This window comes from Peromyscus eremicus, unplaced genomic scaffold (genome assembly GCF_949786415.1).
Source record: "Peromyscus eremicus unplaced genomic scaffold, PerEre_H2_v1 PerEre#2#chrX_unloc_1, whole genome shotgun sequence".
NCBI classification, from domain to species: Eukaryota; Metazoa; Chordata; class Mammalia; order Rodentia; family Cricetidae; genus Peromyscus; species Peromyscus eremicus.
In genome coordinates this window covers 7,454,787-7,467,425 of record NW_026734288.1, presented here as the reverse complement: position 1 = coordinate 7,467,425, position 12,639 = coordinate 7,454,787, and the positions used below count along the sequence as shown (strand labels likewise).

Sequence of the window (12,639 nt, the reverse complement as noted above, 5' to 3'; positions counted from 1 at the left end):
ATGGACCAGCTGGGAACCCACAACATGGTGAGTTTCGGGCTGCTGTCCCCAGATGGGGTGGGGCAGATCTTGAAGTGCAAGAGACAGTGGGTTGGGGTCTCCCCAGATATGGGTGGGAACCTGCAGTCAGAATCCCTGTCCTGTGAGATCCCATGTGGTCTTTGAATCTTCCTCGTCCCAGGGAAGGCCTCTGAATAACTACTCTGTGGGATGATTCTGATCACAGAATGGGAAGCAGGGAGCTGAGTGTAGAAAGATATTTGCAATCAAATTAAACATTCTTTTTGTTCGAAAGAGTTATGCCCAGATTGTGGGGATCACCAAAAACCCACTATGGAGGCTGTATCCCATAAGTGAAATTAAAAAGCCTTTATTTTCAAGCTCCAGGGCTTTGTCTGTCTGTTCCACACAGCAGGGAGAGCAGAGAACCCTGAGTTCAGGTGGGATTGGGTTTTTATAATAGCAGTGGTTGGGGTGAGGAAATTTCTAGAATTCAGGACCCTGATTGGCTGACAATTATCTAGTGGTATCTCAAAAACAAAAATAGTTGTGTGCTAGATTCAAGGATATTTGGCCACCTTATCTAATTCTTGGAATGTTTGGGATGTTAGGTGCTTCCTCATCCCTGGGTGGATCCCTGGGTGGTGTATGCTTATTTCTTTTCCTGACTCTGGGTGTTGCTTGCTAGTAAGCCTGTCACAGAAGGAATGTCTGGGCCTCTAAGCCTGTCATGCAGCTGTGTGGTCAGGTTGTTTGGGGACACTTACACAAAAGCATGTTTTTAAACTATAAGAGGCCTAGTTTCTCCAGTACCTTCTAGAGATTCAGCACTTTGAATTTACCTTTCATGTTTAAGATCATTTTTCATTAATTTTGTGGAGGTTGTAAAAGGCATCTAATGTGTTAGGTAGAACTCCACTACTAAGGTGTAATATATAAGAGTAGAATTAGTGATATAAAAGATTCACTAATTCTTTGGAGATAGTAAGTCTCACAAAATAGAATTTAGCTGAGAGAGGACTACCTAAAAAAACACAAAATAATTATATTCTCCAGGGCTGTTACAGATTAGGACAGTAGGATACACATTTGTTCACCAGTATTGTTCAGACAATTGGCTCCAAAGCATTACAAAGGAGACACTGCCCATTTACCACAAGCCACTATGCCTAATCCTATATCAAAGAATATCTAACAAGCTGCTCATTGAGGCATTACAGGTTCACATCCAACCTTAAGTCCTGTCATGCCATAAGATTCCAATTTCTTCTTTAGAAAGGTATAGTTCTGGGCAGTGATGGCACACGCCTTTAATCCCAGCACTCAGGAGACAGAGGCAGGTGGATCTCTGTGAGTTTGAGGCCAGCCTGGGTTACAGAGTGAGTTCCAGGAAAGGCGCAAAGCTACACTGAGAAACCCTGGCTTGAAAAATAAAAATTCCTCTAGAAAGACACAGTTCTGCCAGATGAGCATTATGGCCAAGTGACAAACGTTTGAAAAGTAAAACACAAGGTTTGTGGTGGTGGTGGTACACGCCTTTAATCCCAGCACTCACTTGAGAAGCAGAGGCATGTAGATCTCTGTGTGTTTGAGGACAGCCTGATCTACAGAGTGAGTTTCACGAGAGGCTCCAAAGCAACACATTGGAACCCTCTCTTGAAAAACCAAAAAGAAAAAAGAAAAAAAAAGAAAAAAAAAAGAGAAAGAAGAAATGTAGAGCTCGGTGGTGGTGGTGCACACCTTTAATCACGGCACCCAAGAGGCAGAGCCTGCGGATCTCTGATTTCAAGGCCACCCTGGACTACAGATGGAGATCTAGGACAGTCACAAAAAACTACATGGAGAAAATCTGTCTCACAAAACCAAAATAAATAAATAAATAAATAAATGATGGAGATCCAGGACAGGCACAAAAAACTACATGGAGAAACTCTGTCTCACAAAACCAAAATAAATAAATAAATAAATAATAAAAAATAAAGAAATAAAAATAAAGAAATGGAAAACACTATTGTGTTACAGAGTTGCCTGATGAAGCAGGGCTTTCCTTTATGCCCTCAGGCAGGAAGGAGGAAAATTTTTGAAAAGGTAGTTAAAACCTAGGGCGTAGGCCTTGAGAGCTTTCCCTTAGGGTCTGATGTGTTGGCAATAGAACAGCTCCTTCCCTAAAGCCAGAAATATGCTTTGGAGATCTGGTAATGATCTAGGGCTAGGGCCTTTGTGGTGGGGTTTTTTCAGATCATGAATTTATCCTATTGTGTGATAGTTTCTGCTGACTTCATAAAAGTCATCCATTTTCTTCAGTTTCCCCCCTGGAAGTAGTATACAAGTTGCTATTCTTCTTGGTTTTTTTTTGTTTTTTTGTTTGTTTGTTTGTTTGTTTTTTTTGAGACAGGGTTTCTCCGTGTAGCTTTGTGCCTTTCCTGGAACTCACTTGGTAGCCCAGGCTGGCCTCGAACTCACAGAGATCCGCCTGGCTCTGCCTCCCAAGTGCTGGGATTAAAGGCATGTGCCACCACCGCCCGGCTATTCTTCTTAAGAAGCTTAGTTGAGGCTGGAGAATTGGCTTAGAGGTTAAGGGCACTGACTACTCCTCTTCCAGAGGTCCTGATTTCAATTTCCAGCAACTATATAGTGGCTCACAACTATCTATAATGAGACCTGGTGCTCTCTTCTGGCTTGCATGCATACATGCAGGCAGGATACTGTATGATGCATAATAAATAAATAAATAAATAAATAAATAAATAAGTCCTTTTTTAAAAAAGGTACTTAGTTGACATGAGACATAGGTTGTACAAGACCTCATTTACATGCAGGCAGGATACTGTATGATGCATAATAAATAAATAAATAAATAAATAAATAAATAAATAAATAAATCCTTTTTAAAAAAGGTGCTTAGTTGACATGAGACATAGGTTGTACAAGACCTCATTTATTTTCTCTCTTTCTCATCTCCTTCACCTCAGAACCCTGTCACTGAAGAAGATCCTACTGTTTCATATCACTGGGTTACTTAAGAAATAATTTTGGAAATGTCTTTGCTGTGTAAGTCTCCCATCTGTCTAAGTGGGTGGAGTTGCAGTATTTGGTCCCAATTTGAATTACTCAAAGTGTAATCTGAAGCCTGAATCCAAATGTCACAAGGATGATGGAATATGGGGAACGCAAGATCTCTTCTAGGCTGGTTCCTCTTTGAGCATTAGCCAGAGAGGAAAGCATGCTTTCATTAAAGAGATTTATTTCCGTATTAATCTCTTAATTGTGTAGAGTGATTTGTCCCTTGGAAGGCATATTGATTCTAGGACACTTGCATTTTAATCATTTTAGAAAGATGTTTCTGACACAAGCTCTCTTATGCTGACACAAATGTCCATGGTCCCAGTGTGTTGCTCTCCAGGTCAGTGATCTTGCTGTCCTCCATATTACAGCTGCAAAATCTTAAATTGAATGATTGTATCATCTCTAGGTTTAAAAACTACCCATTTGATTCATCCAATTTAATATCCATTGTTGTAAAAGGAAAGGACTTGCATTTGGAGCATGGTTTCTACCTTCAGACCAGGATAGAAGGAATAGTATATTGTGCACACTACTGCAGAAAAGAGGGTAGATAATAAGCTGCTGAAGTCACCATTATTAAAAAAATAAAAACAGAACCTGATTATAGTAGGAGGAGTGATTTTGTAATTTCTAAGCATTTACTAATTGAAGTGTTGGGAATTAAGACAGACGAGACTAATTGGAATGAAGGGACTGTGAAAATTTTATGTGCTGGTGGCCTGGAACCCTTGATCCAGCATACATTATAGGCAGGTCAAGTTTCAGTTGAATGTTCTGTGGCTGTCTTGGTGTCCCAGTTCCATCACTGGAGCCTTGTGTAGTTACAGAAAATTGCTAGTTCAGCCTTCATAGTCTTAATTGTTTGGAATCCTAACTAGGGTCACCCTTATAGGTTCCAAGATGGGTTTTTTTTAGATTTATTTATTATTTATACAGTATTCTGCCTACATGTGTCCCTGAAGGCCAGAGGAGGGCACCAGATCTCATTACAAGTGGTTGTGAGCCACCATGTAGTTGGCAGAAATTGAACTCAGGACCTCTGGAAGAGCAGCTGATGCCCTTAAACACTGAGCCATCTCCAGGTTGTTTGTTTACGTTGCACTATTTTCATAACCCCTGGTAAAAGCTCCCCTATTCCAGTTATCTCTCCCTACCTTCTCCTCATTTGTCTCTTCCTTACTCACCTGATCCTTCCTGTTCCCATCCCAACTTGCCATCAGTGCACCCAAAATATCTATTCTATTCCCTCTTCCAAAGGAGAGATGCAAATCTCTCCTAGGGCCATTGTTTCTTCTTTAGCCCCGCAGCATCTATGCATTTTACTGTGATTAACTGTGATTGCTGTGATTGCACTTTACTGAACTACTTATATCTACTTTTTTTTTTTTTGGTTTTTCGAGACAGGGTTTCTCTGTGTAGCTTTGCGCCTTTCCTGGAACTCACTTGGTAGCCCAGGCTGGCCTCAAACTCACAGAGATCCGCCTGGCTCTGCCTCCTGAGTGCTGGGATTAAAGGCGTGTGCCACCACTGCCCCGGCTTGACTGTATATCTACTTATAGGTGAGTACATACCATGTTTGTCATACCATGTTTGACTCACTCAGGATAATAAATAACTAAAGAATCTTGACAACATCAAACTAAATAATCCCTTTATAATGGGATATACCTCTAAACAGAATTCTCAGTAGATGAATCTAAAGTTGCTGAAAAACACTTGAAGAAATGTTCAAAATTCTTAGCCATCAGGGAAATGCATATTAAAACTTCTTTGAGATTTCATTTTATATCTGCCAGAATGAGAAGATCAATAATACAAATGATAGCTAATGCTGGCAAGGACATGGAGCCAGGGGAGTCACTGCTTTGACAAGTGCAAACTTGTACAGCCACTGTGGGAAATAAATATGCAATCCTCTGAAAATGGGTAGTCAATCTACATGAAGACCCAGCTTGGGCATATACCCAAATGATGGTCCTCCACTCTACCACAATGACAATTGCTCAACTAGATTCATAGAGGCTTTATTTATAATAGCCAGAAACTGTTATGTCTGTGAGAGATTTTGCTGATTGATGATTGAAATGAGAAGGCTCCTCCACCTAGGTTAGCAGGAATGGCTATTCCATCTAGGGTGACTGTAGCAAGAACATACCCAAGTTACAGGGGAGGAATAATCATTCTTGATTCAGACATGATATAACACTCATTTATTCACACATTAAGATTACAAGTAATATTTATCCTGTCTTCCAAAAGGAAATGGAGTACCTCTCCAGGTGTACAGGTCCGGACTCGCCACATCTGTTCCTTTGGATCTTGGGTCAGCCTTCCTCCGGTTAGCCATGTCTTCACTGGGGACAGGATCTCACATCTCATGCAAGGGTCTGATGAGATCTGTTGATCAGGTCTGAGGCTTCATTTTATATCTCTTTCTGGCAAGGTTTCTAGTCTTATCCCAACTTCAACGAATAGATTATAGCTCATCCCTACTCCATTTGTGGTTTACTTAAGTCATTCTATTGCTTATCACTCCTGTTCACCCTAGGTCTTACATGTTTCTTACAGTGACAATAACCCTAATAAAGTGGGCCTGGGCTAGAAAAGGGAGCTAACTGAGCATGAGACTGTAGCTGGAGTTTTCCTGCCTGGCCCACAGTCAGGACAAATCTCTCTCACCTGCCAGTCCCACAGCCTCTTAGACCCGACCAAGTAAACACAGAGACTTATGTTGCTTTCAAACTGTATGGCTGTGGCAGGCTTCTTGCTAACAGTTCCTATAGCTTAAATTAATCCATTTCCATTAATCTATGCCTTGCCACATGGCTCGTGGCTTACCGGCATCTTCACAAGCTGTTTCTCATCGTGGTGGCTGGCAGTGTCTCTCTCACTCAGCCTTCCACTTCCCAGCTTTATTCTCCTCCTTGCCCCGCCTATACTTCCTGCCTAGCCAACGGCCAATCAGTGTTTTATTGATTAATTAGCAACACATTTGCCATACATCCCACAGCATGAGACAGTTATTGCCAAGAGAGAACACTGGAAAGCAATCTTTGCCTGTGGGTTTTGCCTTCAATTTTTAGCATGGGTTTTTATCCTCATCTCTCAAGGTGATGGAGTGTGATCTGACACAATCAGCCAAATAAACCCATTCATTGCCTGATATGTCTTTGGTTAGAGGCTTTAATTGCAGTAAGATAAAAGAAATTTAGAACAAAATATGTAACACCAACAGTGATTTTGTTGCTAGGTAGAACCTGAGAATGTTGTCTTTTGGAAGAATGTGGAAGATATCAGGACCTTAGTTGGCAAAAATCATAGAAAGTTACACACAGAACATTATTGGTCCATTGTGTATGACTAGGAATATGGGAATGTTAAGAGTAATGGCTGAAAATGGAGATTGAGGCTATAGAATTTCAGTCAAAATGACTCAGTAAAAATTAGGCTAAGAGTCACTTGTGTCATATTTTGGCTCCAAATCATTTCTTATTCTGTCAATGCCCAGGATATTTATTAATGCAGAATTAAAAAATAATGTACTAGTTTCTTAAATGGAATATTGAATGTGTTGGAGTGTTTTTATAGACTCATTCAGGTGAACAGTGGAAGAAAACAAGACAGGCAGAAACAATTGAAAATGAGAAGGTAGTTTCAGAGGGCAGTGAAGTGCTGAAAAAGGCAAGGGTTTTCAAAGACTTTATCACCATTATACAGAAAATGGAAGCACGAAGAGTAATGGAAGGTCTCCTAAGGTTAATGCTCTATTTACCTAGTGCTTGAAGTTATGAAATGAGTAAGCACAGTGATTTCTAGTCCCATGAAGCAACTTCATACAAAACCTGCTTCACCTATGGTCCAAGCATGTTAGTGTCCATCCCAATCAAGAAGTCAAACTTTGCTGGATCCCCCATCATTTGCTGGTCCTGAAAACAAGAGAGAATCAAAATTTAAGGTCATCGATTCTTAGCCTCTGGTTACAGTTCAGCATTTTTGCAGGCATTTATGATTGGCAGAGACAGAAATCAAGTGAGGAGATTGGGAGGGTTCACTGCATGAAGTAGTAAGGATGAGGCTTAGTGCTTTTTAATTCTTTTTTAACTCTTTACTGTTTTGGTGTCTGGCTACCCAGTTCTAAAATTAATTGCACACATAGAGGCTTAGTCTTTTTTATAATTGCTTGGCCTTAACTTGGCTTGTTTCTAGCCAGCTTTTCTCACCTTAAATTATCACATCCACCTTTTGGATTTTCACTTCCTCTATTCTGTATACCTTTCTTTACTTCTTACTCCATTGCTTGCTGTGTAGGTGAGGGGATGGCCCCTGGTGTCTTCTCTCTCTCTCTTTTTTTTCTTTCTTGCTGCTTCTTCCTTTTTTCTATGCAGATTTTTTCTCCCATTTATTATCTCTGACAGCCATCCTTGCCTATCCTTTCCTGCTGAGCTATTGTCCATTCAGCTTTTTATTAGACCAATCAAGTATTTTAGACAGACAATGTATCACAGCTTCACAGAGTTAAACAAATGCAACATAAAAAATTGCAACACATCTTTGCATCATTAAAAAATTGTTCCACGGCATACACAAATATAACACATCTTAAAATAATATTCCACACACCTGGGTTGCATTTTGTGACCACAAGATGTTGAGATACCTAACCTATGAGACATCTTCCATTTAGACTTAGCTGCATATAGAGAGTAGAAGTAACCATAGAGATAAATGTTTGGGAAATTGCAGGGAAAGGGCCATCTAAGCCCTTTTGAACTGAAGCCCCTTGCATCTGAGACAGAGATACAGGATTTGTTGTTTTTCTTGCTGTGCTTCAGTCTTTTCTTGGTTCAACCTTCCCTCACTGTGTCTCCATTTCACTGTTTTGGAATGTGAATGGGACTGTGTGCCATTGTATGTTCAAAATATGTAACTCTACTAATTTTTCAAGATATCACTGTCAAGAGATCATCTTGAGGGTCAGAAGATACTTTGGACACTTGAACAGTGTAAGGGCTGTTGCAGACTATGAGGATCATTGAAGTAACTAAATGCATTTTCCTCATGAATGACCATGATCCTTAATGACTTGGGTCAAAATGTAATTGATTTAAAACCTCCCAGGTAAGACACTGTATTTGGACACATGTTTCTCCTTGGATATTTCTTTCTATTGTTTTGAAACCTTTACTAGGAGGAGTCTTTCTGGATAAAATTCCTCACTAGGAGTGTAATATGCATTTATATAGTCTCAACACATTTCCTGTTTGTTCTGTATACTGTGTTGTGTTGAAATTAATCAGCCAGCTTCCTGTTCTGTCATGCCTTCACCAACATTATAGACTCTATCTCAAAATCACATAAGATAGAGTAGAAGCATTTGTAATTCAGTGATAAGGCAGTTTGGTAGCCTGCTCTTTTAATGTTTTGTTGCTGTTGTTTTTGAAGACAAGGTTTATCTGTGTAGCCCTGGCTTTCCTGAAAGGAGCTCTCTACACCAGCTAGCCTCAAACTCAGATATCCTGCTGATTCTGGCCCTACATCCTGGGATGAAAGGAGGGCCAACATTCCTAGCTTTTTTGTTTTTATATTATTGAGTGATAGGCTTGAGATATAGGTTTTTATACATGTCAAACATATGCTGTTATACAGATTTTCACCTGTATCTTGAACTTTAATATTTGGCAGAGAGCATCCCTCTGTTTCTCAGGATGGCATGTACTCATGACACTAATACTGCCTGCACCTTTTGAGACATTGTATAGCAGGTGCATGAACTTCTTCCTGCCTGTTGTGTTTTGTTTGAATTTTTAAGTAAATATGAATATTTTACCTGTATGCATGGATATACACCACATGGGAACCTGGTCATCACAGTAATCAAATGATGGTCTTAGAAACCCTGAGGTTGGAATAATGAATAGTTGTGATCTTCCATGTAAGCAAGAGCAATTGAGTCCACCTCCATGCAAAACAAACAAGAGCTCTTTGCTGCTATACCATCTCTCCTGCCCTGTGTTGATTATATTTGATCCACATTTATATTTCTAAAGTTTTCATCTGTCCATTTATAACTGTTACAATGTGCAGTGCCTTTTATCAAAATCTTATTGTTGTTACAGTTTGAATTGGGCACTTCATGTTCTTGAAGATGAAAACAGAACTGTAATGAATCCAACACTCTTTTAAGGAACTTCAGTAAAAACCTCTGAGTTTCCTCTGTAGCTAGAGTTTTCCTGCCTTGCCCACAGTCAGGAAAAATCCTTGTCACCTGCCAGTTCCACAGCCGCTCAGACCCAACCAAGTAAACACAAAGACTTATATTGCTTACAAACTGTATGGCCATGACAGGCTTCTAGCTATCTAGTTTTTACATCTTAAATTAATCCATTTCCATAAATCTATACCTTGCCACGTGGCTTACTGGCATCTTCACATGCTGCTTGTCTTGGCGGAGGGTGGCAGTGACTCCTTCTGCCTTCCTGTTCTTTCTTTTATCCTCTCTGTTAGTCCACCTATAGTTCCTGCCTAGGCCCTGCCAATCAGTGTTTTATTTATTTATCAATCAGAGCAATTTGACATACAGACCATCCCACAGCATTCCTCTACCTTTTTTGTTGATTTTTGCATGGAAGATAAGGTCTTAATGTATAGTTCTGGCTTTTCTGGACCTGATTTCATAGACTAGACTTCTATTCAACTCAGAGGCAGATATACCTGCCTCTGCTTTCTGAGTGCTTGGGTTAAAGGTATGAACATTACACCTAGTCTACCTAACCTACTTTTCTTTTCTGTAGTTCATAATTATTCATACAATTTCACTCATGTGTACTCTGTACTGTTGATCTGTTTACTTGTTTCTCTATGTTAATAGGCATTTCTCTTGCAAAGTAATATCTCATTCAAGGGGTATATAATTGACAGAGGTAAACCTCCTATTCAGTTTTTATCTAAAGTGACTTGGTGATTATATTGCAATGTCTATGTTATGAAATATTGTGGGAGGATCAGAATTATATGACTACACTGTCAAAGAAGTATACATTTACAATGCTTTCTGTTGTACACATGTATGGGATGTTTTAGAATGTAGTGACCTATGATGATGTGCATGTTGGCTTCACTTGGGAAGAATGGACTTTGCTGGATCCTTTCCAGAAGAATCTCTACAAAGATGTGATGCTGGAGACCTACTGGAACCTCACTTCTATAGGTAAGACTGAATACTCCTTCATGTTTTAAAATAAGGGGACAATATTTTCTTGATTATTGATTCTCTTCAGTAATTTGCTTGAGAAAGGAGAATGGGGTGAATAATTCAGTCATGCTTTAAAGAGTCACTGAAGATAGTAACTTAAATTTTGCACAGTTTTCAATAAAATATCATACATTTTCTGATACTATATTTTAGGGTACAGTTGGAGAGACAATACTACTGATGAACATTTTCAAAGTTCCAGAAGACATGGAAGGTAATTGTCTTGTGCAAGTTGATAAAAATGCACCTGTGAAGAAATTGTAATGTGTTCTGGAAGAATTAAACAAATGCAGCAGTGTAAATAAGCACTGTTTGAAGTGTGTTGGTGATTATTAAATTCTTAGAAAGCACATACCTCAATTTTAAGTAGGTGAATTGCATTTGCAAGGCATTCTTTTAAGAAAGAAGACAAGGGGAAAATGCCTCAACAGCTATCAACTTTTGAATCATTGCACCATGAGAGCTATGCTGTAGGACTATAAACCCATTTATTTTATCCTACTCAAATTACAAAATTAATAATCAGTGAAGAGGTGAGATGTGTATCTCCAAAAAGTTCTAGTAAGCAGAGTCCATAGTAAAGATAGTATTGCTCATATATTTATTGTGACTGTGCTGTTTAGTGAGAAGGGCAGTTAGAGTCAATAGTCAATGGGCATTGTCATGGAGAAATATTAATCCCTATAATAAGTCTATGAGGACAGGAAGTCAAACTGAATTCATTATGGAAACCTTTATTTGTCATTCTTCCTTTACTAGGTATATCATTTGTCACTCTGGATACAAGACATATGAGCATAGAGATATGGAAAGACATATCATACCTCTCTCTCAGACCAATTAGAAGATATGTAGCAGTCCCCACATTGAATATATTTGTTGAATTTGATGCAATTATTCAAGTAATTCTTTTTCTAGCTTCATTCAAACACCAACAAACTCACATTACAGAAAAGCCCTATGAGTATTAGGACTGTGTAACTACAACATGAGTGTAAACATAGTGATAAAATCTAAAGATCTGTTTCCTTTTATAATATGACCAAATTGTAAAAATCATTTATACATATATAAGGAGTCAACAGTGTATTGAGTGTGTAAAGCTTTTACATGTGCCAATTATTCTTGCAGGTATGAAAGAAACCAAACTGCAGAGAAACCTGTACTTTTTCAATGTGGTAAAGCCTTTGCATATGAGAGTCATCTTCACAGGCATGAAAGAACACATAGTGGGGAGAAAACCTTTGAATGTAATCAGTGTGGTAAAGCCTATAGTCATCAGAGTAGTCTTCAGATGCATAAAAAAACTCATACTGGAGAAAACCCTATGAATGTAACCAATGTGGTAAAGCCTTTGTTCATCACAATATTCTTCAAAGGCATGAAAGAATACATACTGGAGAGAAACCCTATGAATGCAATCAATGTGGTAAAGCCTTTGTTCATAACAATGGTCTTCAAGTACATAAAAGAAGACATACTGGAGAGAAACCCTATGAATGTAAGCAATGTGGCAAAGCCTTTGCACAATATGGTCATCTTCAAAGGCATGAAAGATCTCATACTGGAGAGAAACCCTATGAATGTATTCAGTGTGGTAAAGCATTTGTGCGCCAAAGTCATCTTGAAATGCATAAAAGAACACATACTGGAGAGAAACCCTATGAATATATTCAATGTGGTAAAGCCTTTGCACAACAGAGTAATTTTCAAGTGCATGAAAGAACACATACTGGAGAGAAGCCCTATGAATGTATTCAATGTGGTAAAGGCTTTGCAAAGCGTGGCAGTCTTCAAATGCATGAAAGAACACACAGTGGAGAGAAACCCTATGAATGTATTCAATGTGGTAAAGCCTTTGCACAGCGTGGTAATCTTCAAATGCATGAAAGAACACACATTGGGGAGAAACCCTATGAATGTAAACAGTGTGGCAAAGACTTTGCACAAAAGAGCCATCTTCAAATGCATGAAAGAACACATACTGGAGAAAGAATCTGATTAATGTGGTAAAGCATTTGTATCACAGTCATCTTCAAATTCATGAAACAATACATACTAGAGAGAAACCCTATGAATGTATTCATTATGATAAACCCTTTGCCTATCACAGTCATCTTCAAGTGTATATAAAAAACATACTAAAGAGAAACCTTATGAATGTAATTAGTGCTATAAATCCTTTGTATGTATCAGTAATATTTGAAATCATGAGAAAAAGTCATATTGCAGAGAAACCCTAAAAATATAGCCTGTGTGGTAAGGTTTTGCACTTTATACAGGAGTAAAACTTTTGTGTGCATCTGATCTCTTAAAGCCCT

At 38.8% G+C, this 12,639-nt stretch overlaps 1 pseudogene; it reads left to right on the top strand.

The window, feature by feature from the left end:
- LOC131900971 (zinc finger protein 120-like) lies at nucleotides 1-12,423 on the top strand (annotated as a pseudogene).
- The last annotated feature ends 216 nt before the right edge of the window (nucleotides 12,424-12,639 follow it).